We start from the raw sequence: 17,981 nt of genomic DNA, 5'->3' as shown, positions 1-17,981 counted from the left end.
CGACCAGGTTAGAACTATCCCCTAGACCAGGTCAGAACCATTCCCTCGACCAGGTCAGAACCATTCCCTCGACCAGGTCAGAACTATTCCCTCGACCAGGTCAGAACTATTCCCTCGACCAGGTCGGAACTATCCCCTAGACCAGGTCAGAACCATTCCCTCGACCAGGTCAGAACCATTCCCTCGACCAGGTCAGAACTATTCCCTCGACCAGGTCAGAACTATTCCCTCGACCAGGTCGGAACTATCCCCTAGACCAGGTCAGAACCATTCCCTCGACCAGGTCAGAACCATTCCCTCGACCAGGTCAGAACTATTCCCTCGACCAGGTCAAAACTATCCCCTAGACCAGGTCAGAACCATTCCCTCGACCAGGTCAGAACTATTCCCTCGACCAGGTCAGAACTATTCCCTCGACCAGGTCAGAACTATCCCCTAGACCAGGTCAGAACCATTTCCTCGACCAGGTCAGAACTATTCCCTCGACCAGGTCAGAACCATTTCCTCGACCAGGTCAGAACCATTCCCTCGACCAGGTCAGAACCATTCCCTCGACCAGGTCAGAACCATTCCCTCGACCAGGTCAGAACTATTCCCTCGACCAGGTCAAATTATTATTATTACAATCAAGGGGGAAGCGCTAAACCCGGAGGATTATACAGCGCCTGGGGGGGTATGTGGAAGGCATTCAGGCTTAATTTGGGGAACTGGAGCATAGATCCAATTCCCTAAATCAAGAGCCCCTCACCAACATCAAGGAACCTTCCTTGAGGGGACCAGGTCAAAACTATCCCCTAGACCAGGTCAGAACCATTCCCTCGACCAGGTCAGAACCATTCCCTCGACCAGGTCAGAACCATTCCCTCGACCAGGTCAGAACTATTCCCTCGACCAGGTCAAAACTATCCCCTAGACCAGGTCAGAACCATTCCCTCGACCAGGTCAGAACTATTCCCTCGACCAGGTCAGAACTATCCCCTAGACCAGGTCAGAACCATTCCCTCGACCAGGTCAGAACCATTTCCTCGACCAGGTCAGAACTATTCCCTCGACCAGGTCAGAACTATTCCCTCGACCAGGTCAAAACTATCCCCTAGACCAGGTCAGAACCATTCCCTCGACCAGGTCAGAACTATTCCCTCGACCAGGTCAGAACTATCCCCTAGACCAGGTCAGAACCATTCCCTCGACCAGGTCAGAACCATTTCCTCGACCAGGTCAGAACTATTCCCTCGACCAGGTCAGAACTATTCCCTCGACCAGGTCAGGACTATGATGGTACCATAATTACCTGTACAAGCGATGTTGTCAACCCGGTGTTTATCTCATATAATAAGATATAAGAACCTGGTGTACGTAAAACAGGACTGGGTTGGGCGCCTCTATTAGAGGCCGTAACACTATTTTACACTAGCGGTGTGTGTGTAGCCGCCCTCCCATTACTTATACACTAACGTACTACACTGTAGTGAGCACTGCTGCCCTCTATCGGGCTTGGAAAGAACACATTTCGTGGATAATTGAGAGTTACCACAGCCTCGTGAGATTCTCTAGACGGGCGGAAACCAGAGGGGAGCAGTACGAGGCACGACCTCTCCCCCTCACTTCTGCAGTGTTACTGCTGATACTTGCCTAGCTTGCTGCCTCCCCTCCTGCACCTCCCCTTCCTGCACCTCACCCTCCATAACACACCTCTCTCACCCTCCTGCACCTCCCTCCACTTCTCTCACCCTCCTGCACCTCCCTCCATAACACTTCTCTCAACCTTCTGCACCTCCCTCCACAACACTTCTCTCAGCCTCAAACACCTCCCCCCTCTCTTGCACTTCACCCTCCACAACACCCCCCTCCTGCACCTCACCCTCCACAACATCCCCCTGCTGCACCTCACCCTCCACAACCCCCCCTGCTGCACCTCCCCCTCCACAACACCACCCCCTGCTGCACCTCACCCTCCACAACACCCCCCTCCTGCACCTCACCCTCCACAATCCCCCCTGCTGCACCTCAACCTCCACAACACCACCCCCTGCTGCACCTCACCCTCCACAACACCCCCTCCTGCACCTCACCCTCCACAACACCACCCCCTGCTGCACCTCACCCTCCACACCCCCCTCCTGCACCTCACCCTCCACAACACCCACTCCTGCACCTCACCCTCCAAAACACCACCCCCTCCTGCACCTCACCCTCCACAACACCCCCCCCTCCTGCACCTCACCCTCCACAACCCCCCCTGCTGCACCTCACCCTCCACAACACCACCCCCTCTCTTGCACCTCACCCTCCACAACACCCCCCTCCTGCACCCCACCCTCCACAACACCCAATCCTGCACCTCACCCTCCACAACACCACCCCCACAACACTGCTGCACCTCACCCTCCACAACACCCCCCCCTCCTGCACCTCACCCTCCACAACACCCCCCCTCCTGCACCTCACCCTCCACAACACCACCCCCTGCTGCACCTCACCCTCCACAACACCCCCCCTGCTGCACCTCACCTTCACAACACATCTAAATGAACCCTTACAACTAACATATTACTGGATGCTGTGAGGTTCACGAACACCACTGGAAACAGGTCACTGGACTTGTGTGTACCTGTACCTGAATCAACTCACGAGATCTCACCTTTTATCAAATACTTAATCAAATATTTGATTAAAGCCTCGTATTAACAAAATCCGCATTTCCTTCTTTTGTGTCCCGTTGGTCCCGTTGTGGCCCGGTGGTCTGGTGGCTAAAGCTCCCGCGTCACACACGGAGGGCCCGGGTTCGATTCCCGGCGGGTGGAAACATTTGACACGTTTCCTTACACCTGTTGTCCTGTTCACCTAGCAGCAAATAGGTACCTGGGTGTTAGTCGACTGGTGTGGGTCGCATCCTGGGGGACAAGATTTTTTAGGCTCTGGTGGCCTGGTGGTTAACGCTCTCGCTTCACACGGTGAGGGCCTGGGTTCGATTCCCAGCCAGAGTAGAAACATTGGACGTGTTTCTTTCCACCTGTTGTCTATGTTCCCCATCAGTAAAATGGGTACCTGGGTGTTAGTCGACTGGTGTGGGTCGCATCCTGGGACACTGACCTAAGGAGGCCTGGTCACAGACCGGGCCGCGGGGGCGTTGACCCCCGGAACTCTCTCCAGATAAACTACCTGGATAATACCTGGAGGGTGTTCCAGGGGTCAACGCTCCTGCGGCCCGGTCCGTGACTAGGACTCGTAGTGGATCAGGACATGTTACTGCTGGACGCACGTACATCAACGCAGGAGCCAGAGCCCGGCTGGTCAGATGCCTGTCCAGTGCCTTCTTGAAGATAGTCAGGGGTCTATTGGTAATCCCCCTTATGTGTGCTGGGAGGCAGTTGAACCGTCTTGGGCCCCTAACACTTAGATAAGTCACCAACTACTAAGCCAAGCGACCGGCTTGAACGGTTCCGCAGCCGGGCTAAGATCGTGTTGCTTGTCCGGGTTCACGAGTCGTATTGTAATAAGGGAGAAGAGCTTAACCCGTAGGGGTTCCGCGCTTACCGGATTACTAGGTACCTGGCTAAGTAGTAAGCCATATGACTGGATTATTAGATACCTAGCAAGCCATATGACTGGATTATTAGATACCTAGCAAGTCATATGACTGGATTATTAGATACCTAGCAAGCCATATGGCTGGAATATTAGATACCTAGCAAGCCATATGGCTGGAATACTAGATACCTAGCAAGCCATATGACTGGATTATTAGATACCTAGCAAGTCATATGGCTGGATTATTAGACACCTAGCAAGCCATATGACTGGATTATTAGATACCTAGCAAGTCATATGGCTGGATTATTAGATACCTAGCAAGCCATATGACTGGATTATTAGACACCTAGCAAGCCATATGACTGGATTATTAGACACCTAGCAAGCCATATGACTGGATTATTAGACACCTAGCAAGCCATATGACTGGATTATTAGACACCTAGCAAGCCATATGACTGGATTATTAGACACCTAGCAAGCCATATGACTGGATTATTAGATACCTAGCAAGTCATATGACTGGATTATTAGACACCTAGCAAGCCATATGACTGGATTATTAGACACCTAGCAAGCCATATGACTGGATTATTAGACACCTAGCAAGCCATATGACTGGATTATTAGATACCTAGCAAGCCATATGGCTGGATTATTAGATACCTAGCAAGCCATATGGCTGGATTATTAGATACCTAGCAAGCCATATGGCTGGATTATTAGATACCTAGCAAGTCATATGGCTGGATTATTAGATACCTAGCAAGTCATATGACTGGAATACTAGACACCTAGCAAGCCATATGACTGGAATACTAGACACCTAGTAAGCCATATGACTGGAATACTAGACACCTAGTAAGCCATATGACTGGAATACTAGATACCCAGCTAAACACCAATCCATATGACTGAGTGGCTGTCAATCTAGAAAGAAGACTAGGCATATTGAACGGACTGCCTCCTGCACCAGCATGGTATCCAGGGCACCATTATCCATGATTATAGCCGGATAAAAAACAATGTGGCGATGACATGAATCCAGTGAGCATGCAACACTAACACTGCCATATGTTGCAGCGCCTAACACCTGCCCCCCTTCACTCTTGCCCCTTCCAGAGGGAGCACCGCCCCCTTGCTAATGCCTTGCTAACGATAATAATTGGCTTACTGGGAGCTGGGTGGACGTGCATGTCAGTAACAAGGACATGTGTCTGACATGATACGTCACATCACTGTAGTTGCTTACTGTGATATACCTGTGCCTAGTTTCTAGAGTTTGTCCAGTAGCTCGGTTGGTAGCGTACTCAACTCACGCATTGAGGTCCCTGGTTCGATCCCCGGTACGAGTAGAAACACTGGGCGTGTGTTTCCCTAAGATACCTGGTGTCCCTCTTCACCTAGCAATAAGTATGTACCTGGGTGTTAAGTCACTTTACACCTGCTGTCCCTATTCACCTAGCAATTAAAGTATGTACCTAGGTGTTAGTGGACTGGTGTGGGTGGCATCCTGGGGACTAAATTAACCTAAGTTCATATGTGTACCTAAAAACACGGACGCTCGTGTGCGCGTGCACGTATGTACTCACCTAGTTGTACTCACCTAGTTGAGGTTGCGGGGGTCGAGTCCGAGCTCCTGGCCCCGCCTCTTCACTGATCGCTACTAGGTCACTCTCCCTTATCCACCTTGTCAATTCCTCTCAGTATTTTGTATGTCGTTATCATGTCCCCCCTATCTCTCCTGTCCTCCAGTGTCGTCAGGTTGATTTCCCTTAACCTCTCCTCGTAGGACATACCTCTTAGCTCTGGGACTAGTCTTGTTGCAAACCTTTGCACTTTCTCTAGTTTCTTTACGTGCTTGGCTAGGTGTGGGTTCCAAACTGGTGCCGCATACTCCAATATGGGCCTAACGTACACGGTGTACGTGTATGTGTATGTGTGTGTGTGTGTGTGTGTGTGTGTGTGTGTGTGTGTGTGTATGTGTGTGTGTGTTTGTGTGTGTGTGTGTGTGTGTGTGTGTGTGTGTGTGTGTGTATGTGTGTGTGTGTGTGTGTGTGTGTGTGTGTGTGTGTGTGTGTGTGTGTGTATGTGTGTGTGTGTGTGTGTGTGTGTGTGTGTGTGTGTGTGTGTGTGTGTGTGTGTGTGTGTGTGTGTGTGTGTGTGTGTGTGTGTGTGTGTGTGTGTGTGTGTACCTCAAAAACCCCTCTATACTCATGTGTACGTACTTCTACGTACTTCTACGTACTTCTACGTACACACCTTGTACGCACTTATAAGTACACATCTGCCTCCACAACACGTTCCTGCTCCTGTTACAAGGGTCAGTCGGCGCCCTGGGCTGTAACCAACGATACCATCACCTTGCAACAAAGGCACATATGCAGATGCAACTGAAACAATTTATTCTGGCTAAGAAAAACGTGCAACAGCAGCTGGAGCCTTGCAATGTTAGACACCAGGGGAAGAGAAGTTTGTTGTATATTTATTGCTGGAGTGACCTGCTGTGGCAGGCTGAATGTACGCTACGAACGTTTGAACGTACGCTACGAGCGTTTGAATGTACGCTACGAGCGTTTGAATGTACGCTACGAGCGTTTGAATGTACGCTACGAACGTTTGAATGTACGCTACGAGCGTTTGAATGTACGCTACGAGCGTTTGAATGTACGCTACGAGCGTTTGAATGTACGCTACGAGCGTTTGAATGTACGCTACGAGCGTTTGAATGTACGCTACGAGCGTTTGAATGTACGCTACGAACGTTTGAATGTACGCTGCGAACGTTTGAATGTACGCTACGAGCGTTTGAATGTACGCTACGAACGTTTGAACGTACGCTACGAACGTTTGAATGTACGCTACGAACGTTTGAATGTACGCTACGAGCGTTTGAACGTACGCTACGAACGTTTGAATGTACGCTACGAACGTTTGAATGTACGCTACGAACGTTTGAACGTACGCTACGAGCGTTTGAATGTACGCTACGAGCGTTTGAATGTACGCTACGAACGTTTGAATGTACGCTACGAACGTTTGAACGTACGCTACGAGCGTTTGAATGTACGCTACGAGCGTTTGAATGTACGCTACGACGTTTGAATGTACGCTACGACGTTTGAATGTACGCTACGACGTTTGAATGTACGCTACGAACGTTTGAATGTACGCTACGAACGTTTGAATGTACGCTACGAACGTTTGAACGTACGCTACGAACCTCTAAATGTACACAATGAACGTCTGAACGTATACAACGACCATCCGAAAGTACACACAATGACCATCTGAGCGCACACGGGCGACTGAACGCACGCACGCACGCACACACACACACACACGCACACACACACACACACACACACACACACACTCACACACACACTCACACACACACTCACACACACACTCACACACACACACACACACACACACACACACACATGGTGACAGCAGTAAGACAAGAGAGAGAGGGGTGGGTGGATTGCATATTCTTGGACTGCAAGAAGGCGTTTGACACAGTTCCACACAAGAGATTAGTGCAAAAACTGGAGGACCAAGCAGGGATAACAGGGAAGGCACTACAATGGATCAGGGAATACTTGTCAGGAAGACAGCAGCGAGTCATGGTACGTGGCGAGGTGTCAGAGTGGGCACCTGGGACCAGCGGGGTCCCACAGGGGTCAGTCCTAGGACCAGTGCTGTTTCTGGTATTTGTGAACGACATGACGGAAGGAATAGACTCTGAGGTGTCCCTGTTTGCAGATGACGTGAAGTTGATGAGAAGAATTCACTCGATCGAAGACCAGGCAGAACTACAAAGGGATCTGGACAGGCTGCAGACCTCGTCCAGCAATTGGCTCCTGGAGTTCAATCCCACCAAGTGCAAAGTCATGAAAATTGGGGAAGGGCAAAGAAGACCGCAGACGGAGTACAGTCTAGGGGGCCAGAGACTACAAACCTTACTCAAGGAAAAAGATCTTGGGGTGAGTATAACACCAGGCACATCTTCTGAAGCGCACATCAACCAAATAACTGCTGCAGCATATGGGCGCCTAGCAAACCTCAGAACAGCATTCCGACATCTTAATAAGGAATCATTCAGGACCCTGTACACCGTGTACGTTAGGCCCATATTGGAGTATGCGGCACCAGTTTGGAACCCACACCTAGCCAAGCATGTAAAGAAACTAGAGAAGTTGAAAGGTTTGCAACAAGACTAGTCCCAGAGCTAAGAGGTATGTCCTACGAGGAGAGGTTAAGGGAAATCAACCTGACGACACTGGAGGACAGGAGAGATAGGGGGGACATGATAACGACATACAAAATACTGAGAGGAATTGACAAGGTGGACAAAGACAGGATGTTCCAGAGATTGGACACAGTAACAAGGGGACACAGTTGGAAGCTGAAGACACAGATGAATCACAGGGATGTTAGGAAGTATTTCTTCAGCCACAGAGTAGTCAGTAAGTGGAATAGTTTGGGAAGCGATGTAGTGGAGGCAGGATCCATACATAGCTTTAAGCAGAGGTACGATAAAGCTCATGGTTCAGGGAGTGACCTAGTAGTGACCAGTGAAGAGGCGGGGCCAGGAGCTTGGACTCGACCCCTGCAACCTCAACTAGGTGAGTACACACACACAGTCCGCCCAGATTATCACAAATTACTAAAGGCGGCGGCGGCGGCAGTTACCTTTAGGTAAACACAACGAGAGAAAATAAAAAAAAAAATGTTAGAAATTGGCAAGGTAATATCTTGGAAGCGCAGGGAATATCACCCGTAAATTTAGCGGCGTTATCCGGAGGGCAGGGGGAGGGAGGGGAGGGGAGGAGGGGGAGGGGGGAAGAGCACGGGAGAGGGGAAACTCATGTATAATCTGAATATGCCACGTAATGGATGCCAGATTACTGTTAACTTGGATGCAGAGCTGTTTGTTCTTCTCCCTCCCCCCCTTCCCCTCCCCCTTCCCTCCCCCCCTTCCCCTCCCCCTTCCCTCCCCCCCTGTCACTGTTACAACGGTCTGGTTCGCCACGTTACTGTTAACTTCTCGTCCGTCGGGAGAAGCTTGTTATCTGCAGCAGCTCGTTAGTGTTGTTGTTGTTGATAACGGTAGAAAATACCGACCAGTTGATGTTTTTATTGATGAAACGTTTCGCCTGCACGGCAGGCTTCTTCAGTCATTTCAGAGGGAACAGGTGTATTAGTGAAATGAAGATGTAGTCAGTCCCTCAACCTTGGAGAAAAAGTATTTGAGGTGGTGAGTCCCTGAACCTGGAGGATGAGGGACTAATACATCTTAGGATGAGCAACGAAAACGTGGGGAAACAACGATAATTTAAAAAAAAAACACGACTGTACCAGTGGTGCTCCAGCTCCTGGGCAAGACAGACATACACACCCTTAAGAGACAGACATATATAGCACGTAAATTCCCCCGTCTTCCAACACCATGTTCAACTATAATCTACCTTCTTATAACTTAACAATAGTGTTGTAGAGAACTGAGCACAGCTCAGACCTCTACAATACTACTGTTCAGTTATACCATGAATTAAATACGATACTATCGTAAATACGACAGTAATTATGGACTTACGTACTTTCTTAATGAATTTCCACTGCTGTTCCCTAGCCACTTTCTCTCTCTCTCTCTCTCTCTCTCTCTCTCTCTCTCTCTCTCTCTCTCTCTCTCTCTCTCTAAAACACACTGCAGAGGAAATTTAAGATAAAGAAAGAAAATGGGTCAAAACTCAATTAACCGGTTGGCTGAGGTTATGGGAGGAGAGTGGACAAGGAGGAGGAAGTTACCATAGAGACCCCTCCCCTCTCTATATACCAGTGTTACCCCCTCCTGTATAGGGCAGTACTGTTGCGGTTTTTTAAAAAGGTCAGGTGAGGAAACACCAGGACGTATAAGACAACGTTTAGCTCCTGGGACCTTGATCACTTCTCAGGAGTGGAACGTTTTTCAAGTGTTTGGTTACGTGACCTTTTAGAGTCTAAAATTTACACCAACTTGTATGTATGTATTACTTTAAAATATTTGATTATACCGAGTGGTGAATATTTTTATTGTATTAGCACTAAGTGCTGTAAAGTGAAGCAGTATAAGGCTAAGTGCTGTAAAGTGAAGCAGTATAAGGCTAAGTGCTGTAAAGTGAAGCAGTATAAGGCTAAGTGCTGTAAAGTGAAGCAGTATAAGGCTAAGTGCTGTAAAGTGAAGCAGTATAAGACTAAGTGCTGTAAAGTGAAGCAGTATAAGACTAAGTGCTGTAAAGTGAAGCAGTATAAGGCTAAGTGCTGTAAAGTGAAGCAGTATAAGGCTAAGTGCTGTAAAGTGAAGCAGTATAAGGCTAAGTGCTGTAAAGTGAAGCAGTATAAGGCTAAGTGCTGTAAAGTGAAGCAGTATAAGGCTAAGTGCTGTAAAGTGAAGCAGTATAAGACTAAGTGCTGTAAAGTGAAGCAGTATAAGGGTAAGTGCTGTAAAGTAAAGCAGTATAAGGCTAAGTGCTGTAAAGTGAAGCAGTATAAGGCTAAATGCTGTAAAGTAAAGCAGTATAAGGCTAAGTGCTGTAAAGTGAAGCAGTATAAGGCTAAGTGCTGTAAAGTGAAGCAGTATAAGGCTAAGTGCTGTAAAGTGAAGCAGTATAAGGCTAAGTGCTGTAAAGTAAAGCAGTATAAGGCTAAGTGCTGTAAAGTGAAGCAGTATAAGGCTAAGTGCTGTAAAGTGAAGCAGTATAAGGCTAAGTGCTGTAAAGTGAAGCAGTATAAGGCTAAGTGCTGTAAAGCAAATCGCCGTGTAGCAAAGCGCTGTACTGTGCTCCAAGAATTCTGCCATTTTTTCTAAATATATATATTTTTTCGAGTTTTTAACAGGGATATTATGACCACCAAGGTGGACACTATCACCTTTTGTTTCTGGATAACAGTTTAGATAATGACGGAGGACATTACTTAGTCGTTAGATCAGGCTGACCTTCGTTATGGTGAGGATTGCAAGACTTACCCTATCACTGTGATAGGTTAGAGTAGGCTAAGATATATTGGGTTTTATGTAGGTTGGGTTAAGATAGGCTAGATTACTCTACGTGTAACTGGGATAGATTAGAGCTACAGAAGTTCGAGGCTAGATTAGGTTAGGTTAGTGTTAGGTTATGGTTATGTTAGTGTTAGGTTAGGTTAGCGTTAGGTCAGGTTAGGTTAGCGTTAGGTCAGGTTAGGTTAAGTCAGGTTAGGCTTAATTTAAGTTAGGCTATATTAGGTTAAGCTAGGTTAGCATCAGCTTAGGTTAGGTTAAGCTAGGTAAGCGTTAGGTTAGGTTAGCATTAGTTTTTAGACTCCTCAGGTCTAGATTGAACATTAAAATGGTATAAAATACCGACAGGTTGTTAGGTAAGACACATATGCAACAGTTAGGTATCTTTATTATGAAACGTTTCGCCTACACAGTAGGCTTCTTCAGTCAAGTACAGAAAAGTTGATAGAAGCAGAAGATACTTGAAGACGATGTAATCAGTCCATCACCCTTAAAGTTTTGAGGTGGTCAGTCCCTCAGTCTGGAGAAGAGCATTGTTCCACAGTATGAAACAATATGGAGAAGAAGTGACAGGGTGGAGCTTTTTATAGCGCCAAGAGGTGAGACGTAGGCCACTAGGAGAGGTAAGAACTCAGATGTTGAGAAGTCAGGTCCCTCTCAAATCCAGCCCCTCTCACTAGTGGAAGTTGTCGAAGTTGATTGCAGGTCTGTACCAAGATACCCTTGTGTTGCAGTGTCTACTGGCTCAAGCAAGCCAGGTCCAGCCCACACACGTTACACTCATTTATCATTTACAAGCTTCATATTTACACTTTACTGAAAGGAGCCCCAAGTACAGCGTTTACTTACGGTGTTTGGCAGCTCCACTCAACTACAACTCTATTGCTAAATCAGTGCCTCCCCCTCCCAATATCCTTCCCAAATCCGTATTCATTCAACTTGAATTAATTGTTGCGAGTATATGACTTCATGATTTAATCTCCGTCATCAGATTCTCATTTAATTAACATCCAATAAATGCAAATAAGCAAATATCGCAGCAGGAATTCATCAGTCAATTAATAAACAGGGAATTTGCATATCTGGGTGATTACACTGTAAATATATACTGTCCTTCATGTGTGTGGTTGTAGGGGTCGAGTCATAGTTCCTGGCCCTGCCTCTTCACTGGTCATCACTAGGTCCACTCTCCCTGCTCCATGAGCTTTATCATACCTGTTCTTAAAGCTATGTATGAACCCTTCCTCCACTACATGGAAGGTATCAGTGGCAGCCCATCATGGGCTGCCACTGATACCTTCTGCCTGGCCTCACAGAAGTTCCCCTCCTACCTGTTGCTGTCTTGCAACATTGCATAGCTCCTGACGAAGCACGAGAGTGCGAAAGATCTGGAGCTGAAGATTTCCATCCCCATGTGGCTTGTTCATACAGGAGAGAACGAAGGGTTGGTGTGGAGAATAATTTGTTGGTGGGCAAGTAGGTGCCCAGAGGCAATATATTTGCTGCTGGTGATTGTGCTGCCGGCGCTACTCTGAGGAAAATAGTTACTCAAGCTGAGGGGAAAGGTGAGAGGGAAGGGTGAGAGGGATGAGTGAGAGGGAAGAGTGAGAGGGAAGAGTGAGAGGGAAGAGTGAGAGGGAAGAGTGAGAGAAAAGGGTGAAAGGGATGAGTGAGAGGGAAGAGTGAGAGGGAAGAGTGAGAGGGAAGAGTGAGAGGGAAGAGTGAGAGAGAAGGGTGAGAGGGATGAGTGAGAGGGAAGAGTGAGAGGGAAGGGTGAGAGGGATGAGTGAGAGGGAAGAGTGAGAGGGAAGAGTGAGAGAGAAGGGTGAGAGGGAAGAGTGAGAGGGAAGAGTGAGAGGGAAGAGTGAGAGGGAAGAGTGAGAGGGAAGAGTGAGAGAGAAGGGTGAGAGGGAAGAGTGAGAGGGAAGAGTGAGAGGGAAGAGTGAGAGGGAAGAGTGAGAGGGAAGAGTGAGAGAGAAGGGTGAGAGGGATGAGTGAGAGGGAAGAGTGAGAGGGATGAGTGAGAGGGAAGAGTGAGAGGGAAGAGTGAGAGAGAAGGGTGAGAGGGATGAGTGAGAGGGAAGAGTGAGAGGGATGAGTGAGAGGGAAGAGTGAGAGAGAAGGGTGAGAGGGAAGAGTGAGAGAGAAGGGTGAGAGGGAAGAGTGAGAGAGAAGGGTGAGAGGGAAGAGTGAGAGAGAAGGGTGAGAGAGAAGGGTGAGAGGGAAGAGTGAGAGGGAAGAGTGAGAGGGAAGGGTGAGAGGGAAGAGTGAGAGAGAAGGGTGAGAGGGAAGAGTGAGAGAGAAGGGTGAGAGGGAAGAGTGAGAGAGAAGGGTGAGAGGGAAGAGTGAGAGAGAAGGGTGAGAGGGAAGAGTGAGAGAGAAGGGTGAGAGAGAAGGGTGAAAGGGAAGGGTGAGAGGGAAGAGTGAGAGGGAAGGGTGAGAGGGAAGAGTGAGAGAGAAGGGTGAGAGAGAAGGGTGAAAGGGAAGGGTGAGAGGGAAGAGTGAGAGGGAAGGGTGAGAGAGAAGGGTGAAAGGGAAGGGTGAGAGGGAAGAGTGAGAGAGAAGGGTGAGAGGGAAGAGTGAGAGAGAAGGGTGAGAGGGAAGGGTGAGAGGGAAGAGTGAGAGAGAAGGGTGAGAGGGAAGAGTGAGAGGGAAGGGTGAGAGGGAAGGGTGAAAGGGAAGGGTGAGAGGGAAGAGTGAGAGGGAAGGGTGAGAGGGAAGAGTGAGAGAGAAGGGTGAAAGGGAAGGGTGAGAGGGAAGAGTGAGAGGGAAGGGTGAGAGAGAAGGGTGAAAGGGAAGGGTGAGAGGGAAGAGTGAGAGGGAAGGGTGAGAGGGAAGAGTGAGAGAGAAGGGTGAGAGAGAAGGGTGAAAGGGAAGGGTGAGAGGGAAGAGTGAGAGGGAAGGGTGAGAGGGAAGAGAGAGGGAAGGGTGAGAGGCAAGGGCGAAGAAGGAAGAAGGTAGAAGGAACGAGTAATGACAGAGGGGACGTGCAGCCGAAAGGTTAAAAAAACCGGTGGTCGTGAAGTAAAGGTCACTAAGAGAAGTATGGCAGACAGAGAGGCCCAACGCTCTACCACCGAGCTAGGAAGCTTAATTAGGAATAATCTACAGGATAGCACTTGGGTGTTAGAGTGGCAGCAAGTGTGACGTTACTGTCTCTCCCCTCAGCCTCTGAAACTCAGGGACTGATCACCTCAAACTCCTCCAAAGACCCCACAATGGAAATAAGTCACATTTTTTTTGTGAGACTATCCTAGGTATTTAACACTATGTATGATAATTGTACTTATGTGTACCTGTACCTAAATATACGTACTAAATCCTCTTTCTCCACTATTCATCTCTGTACCGAACGGAGGAAGCCATTGGTTAGCGAACCGTGTTTACGGTAAACATTCCCGAGTGGTGACAAGTGTCTCAATCATCAGAAGGAGCATCGCAGGTTCTCTGAACCACTTGTCTGGCATATATTCTCACCTTTTGAAACCCACACAGTAGTTCATTGCCACTTATTTTGAGGTTATAAGTGCAATAAGTGTGGATCCTTGACCCACCAGTGCCACTCAGGTCCCAAGCTCACACCCTGGGCTCATGGGTTAAGGGATGCCATGACCCACCAGTGACACCCAGATCCCAAGATCACACCTTGGGCTCCTGGGGTAAGGGATGCCATGACCCAACAGTGCCACTCAGATCCCAAGATCACACCTTGGGCTCCTGGGGTAAGGGATGCCATGACCCAACAGTGCCACTCAGATCCCAAGATCACACCTTGGGCTCCTGGGGTAAGGGATGCCATGACCCACCAGTGACACTTAGATCCAAGATCACACCCTGGGCTCCTGGGGTAAGGGATGCCATGACCCACCAGTGACACTCAGATCCCAAGATCACACCTTGGGCTCCTGGGGTAAGGGATGCCATGACCCACCAGTGACACTCAGATCCCAAGATCACACCCTAGGCTCCTGGGGTAAGGGATGCCATGACCCACCAGTGACACTCAGATCCAAGATCACACCCTGGGCTCCTGGGGTAAGGGATGCCATGACCCACCAGTGACACTCAGATCCAAGATCACACCCTGGGCTCCTGGGGTAAGGGATGCCATGACCCACCAGTGACACTTAGATCCAAGATCACACCCTGGGCTCCTGGGGTAAGGGATGCCATGACCCACCAGTGCCACTCAGATCCCAAGATCACACCCTGGGCTCCTGGGGTAAGGGATGCCATGACCCACCAGTGCCACTCAGATCCCAAGATCACACCCTGGGCTCCTGGGGTAAGGGATGCCATGACCCACCAGTGCCAATCAGATCCCAAGATCACACCCTGGGCTCCTGGGGTAAGGGATGCCATGACCCACCAGTGACACTCAGATCCCAAGATCACACCCTGGGCTAATGGAGGGAAGGATGCCATGAGTTACTTCAAAGAGCTGGGTTTTAAGCTCATGGAAACCAACAGAGACCCCAAGAGCTTGCACCATCCTCTTGCAGTGCATCAGTGGAAAGAGAGAGAGAGAGAGAGAAGGGGGGGATGCCAGCTGCATCTCACCTTCCATGCCAGCATCTACAGTTCCAATACCCAGATCCCTTTAACCCCCTCCCCGTACCACCTCCCCGTACCACCTCCCAGTACCACCTCCCCGTACCACCTCCCAGTACCACCTCCCAGTATCACCTCCCAGTAACCACCTCCAAGTATCAGCTCCCAGTATCTACCTCCCAGTAACCAATACCCAGTACCACCTCCCAGTACCACCTCCCAGTAACTACCTCCCAGTACCACCTCCCAGTACCACCTCCCAGTAACTACCTCCCAGTATCACCTCCCAGTAACCACCTCCCAGTATCACCTCCCAGTAACTACCTCCCAGTACCTTCCCCCCCCCACCATCAAAACTCACACCCCGCCTCTTCCCCACCATCAACACTCACACTCCGCCTCTCCCCACCATCAACACTCACACCCCGCCTCTTCCCCACCATCAACACTCACACCTCGCCTCTCCCCCACCATCAACACTCACACCCCGCCTCTCCCCACCAACACTCAAACCCCGCCTCTTCCCCACCATCAACCCTCACACCCCGCCTCTCCCCCACCATCAACACTCACACCCCGCTTCTCCCCCACCATCAACAGTCACACCCCGCCACTCCCCCACCATCAACACTCACACCCCGCTTCTCCCCCACCATCAACACTCGCACCCCGCCTCTCCCCCACCATCAACACTCACACCCCGCTTCTCCCCCACCATCAACACTCACGCCCCGCCTCTCCCCCCACCATCAACACTCACAACCCGCTTCTCCCCCACCATCTACACTCACGCCCCGCCTCTCCCCCCACCATCAACACTCACACCCCGCCTCTCCCCCACCATCAAAACTCACACCCCGCCTCTCCCCCACCATCAACAGTCACACCCCGCCTCTCCCCCACCATCAACACTCACACCTCGCCTCTCCCCCACCATCAACACTCACACCCCGCCTCTCCCCACCAACACTCAAACCCCGCCTCTTCCCCACCATCAACCCTCACACCCCGCCTCTCCCCCACCATCAACACTCACACCCCGCTTCTCCCCCACCATCAACATTCACACCCCGCCTCTCCCCCACCATCAACACTCACACCCCGCTTCTCCCCCACCATCAACACTCGCACCCCGCCTCTCCCCACCATTAACACTCACACCCCGCTTCTCCCCCACCATCAACACTCACAACCCGCTTCTCCCCCACCATTAACAATCACACCCCGCTTCTCCCCCACCATCAACACTCACACCCCGGTCGTCCTCCACCATGAACACACACACCCCGCTTCTCCCCCACCATCAACACTCACACCCCGCCTCTCTGCCACCATCAACACTCACACCCCGCCTCTCCTCCACCATCAACACTCGCACCCCGCCTCTCCCCCACCATCAACACTCACACCCCGCTTCTCCCCCACCATCAACACTCACACCCCGCTTCTCCCCCACCATAAACACTCACATCCCGCTTCTCCCCCACCATCAACACTCACACCCCGCCTCTCCCCCACCATCAACACTCACACCCCGCTTCTCCCCCACCATCAACACTCACACCCCGCTTTTCCCCCACCATCAACACTCACACCCCGCCTCTGCCCCACCATCAACATTCACACCCCGCTTCTCCCCACCATCAACACTCACACCCCGCTTCTCCCCCACCATCAACACTCACACCCCGCTTCTCCCCCACCATCACTCACACCCCGCTTCTCCCCCACCATCAACACTCACACCCCGCCTCTCCCTCACCATCAACACTCACACCCCGCCTCTCCCCCACCATCAACACTCACACCCCGCCTCTCCCCCCACCATCAACACTCACACCCCGCCTCTCCCCCACCATCAACTCTCACACACCGCTTCTCCCCCACCATCAACACTCACACCCTGCTTCTCCCCCACCATCAACACTCACACCCAGCCTCTCCCCCACCATCAACACTCACACCCCGCTTCTCCCCCACCATCAACACTCCCACCCCGCCTCTCCCCCCACCATCAACACTCACACCCCGCCTCTCCCCCCACCCTCAACACTCACACCCCGCCTCTCCACCACCATCAACACTCACACCCCGCTTCTCCCCCACCATCAACACTCGCACCCCGCCTCTCCACCACCATCAACACTCACACCGCGCTTCTCCCCCACCATCAACACTCACACCCCGCCTCTCCCCCCACCATCAACACTCACACGCCGCTTCTCCCCCACCATCAACACTCACACCCCGCCTCTCCCCCCACCATCAACACTCACACCCCGCCTCTCCCCCCACCATCAACACTCACACGCCGCCTCTCCCCCCACCATCAACACTCACACCCCGCCTCTCCCCCCACCATCAACACTCACATACCGCTTCTCCCCCACCATCAACAGTCACACCCCGCCTCTCCCCCACCATCAACACACACACCGCGCTTCTCCCCCACCATCAACACTCACACCCCGCCTCTCCCCCACCATCAACACTCACACCCCGCCTCTCCCCCCACCATCAACACTCACACCCCGCCTCACCCCCACCATCAACACTCACACCCCGCCTCTCCCCCCACCATCAACACTCACACCCCGCTTCTCCCCCCACCATCAACACTCACACCCCGCCTTTCCCCCCACCATCAACACTCACAGACCGCCTCTCCCCCCACCATCAACACTCACACCCCGCCTCTCCCCCCACCATCAACACTCACACCCCGCCTCTCCCCCACCATCAACACTCACACCCCGCCTCTCCCCCACCATCAACACTCACACCCCGCCTCTCCCCCCACCATCAACGCTCAGACACAGCCTGGTGAATTAATGAACGTACCTGCAACATGCAC

At 50.9% G+C, this 17,981-nt stretch overlaps 1 protein-coding gene across 5 annotated transcripts in view; it reads right to left on the bottom strand.

The window, feature by feature from the left end:
* ASPP (Ankyrin-repeat, SH3-domain, and Proline-rich-region containing Protein) overlaps nucleotides 1-17,981 on the bottom strand; it is a 533,257-nt gene that overhangs the window by 146,230 nt on the left and 369,046 nt on the right. The window contains exon 1 of one of the 5 annotated variants that reach the window (XM_070082691.1): nucleotides 1,532-1,613. The exons of the other annotated variants lie outside the window; for them this stretch is intronic. The gene's annotated coding sequence lies outside the window, so the exon portion shown is untranslated. Of the gene's footprint in view, nucleotides 1-1,531; nucleotides 1,614-17,981 lie in introns of those variants that run through there. 5 annotated transcript variants of the gene reach the window in all.

Source organism: Cherax quadricarinatus, chromosome 7, assembly GCF_038502225.1.
Source record: "Cherax quadricarinatus isolate ZL_2023a chromosome 7, ASM3850222v1, whole genome shotgun sequence".
Lineage (NCBI taxonomy): Eukaryota > Metazoa > Arthropoda > Malacostraca > Decapoda > Parastacidae > Cherax > Cherax quadricarinatus.
This window is presented reverse-complemented; position numbering and strand designations above follow the sequence as displayed.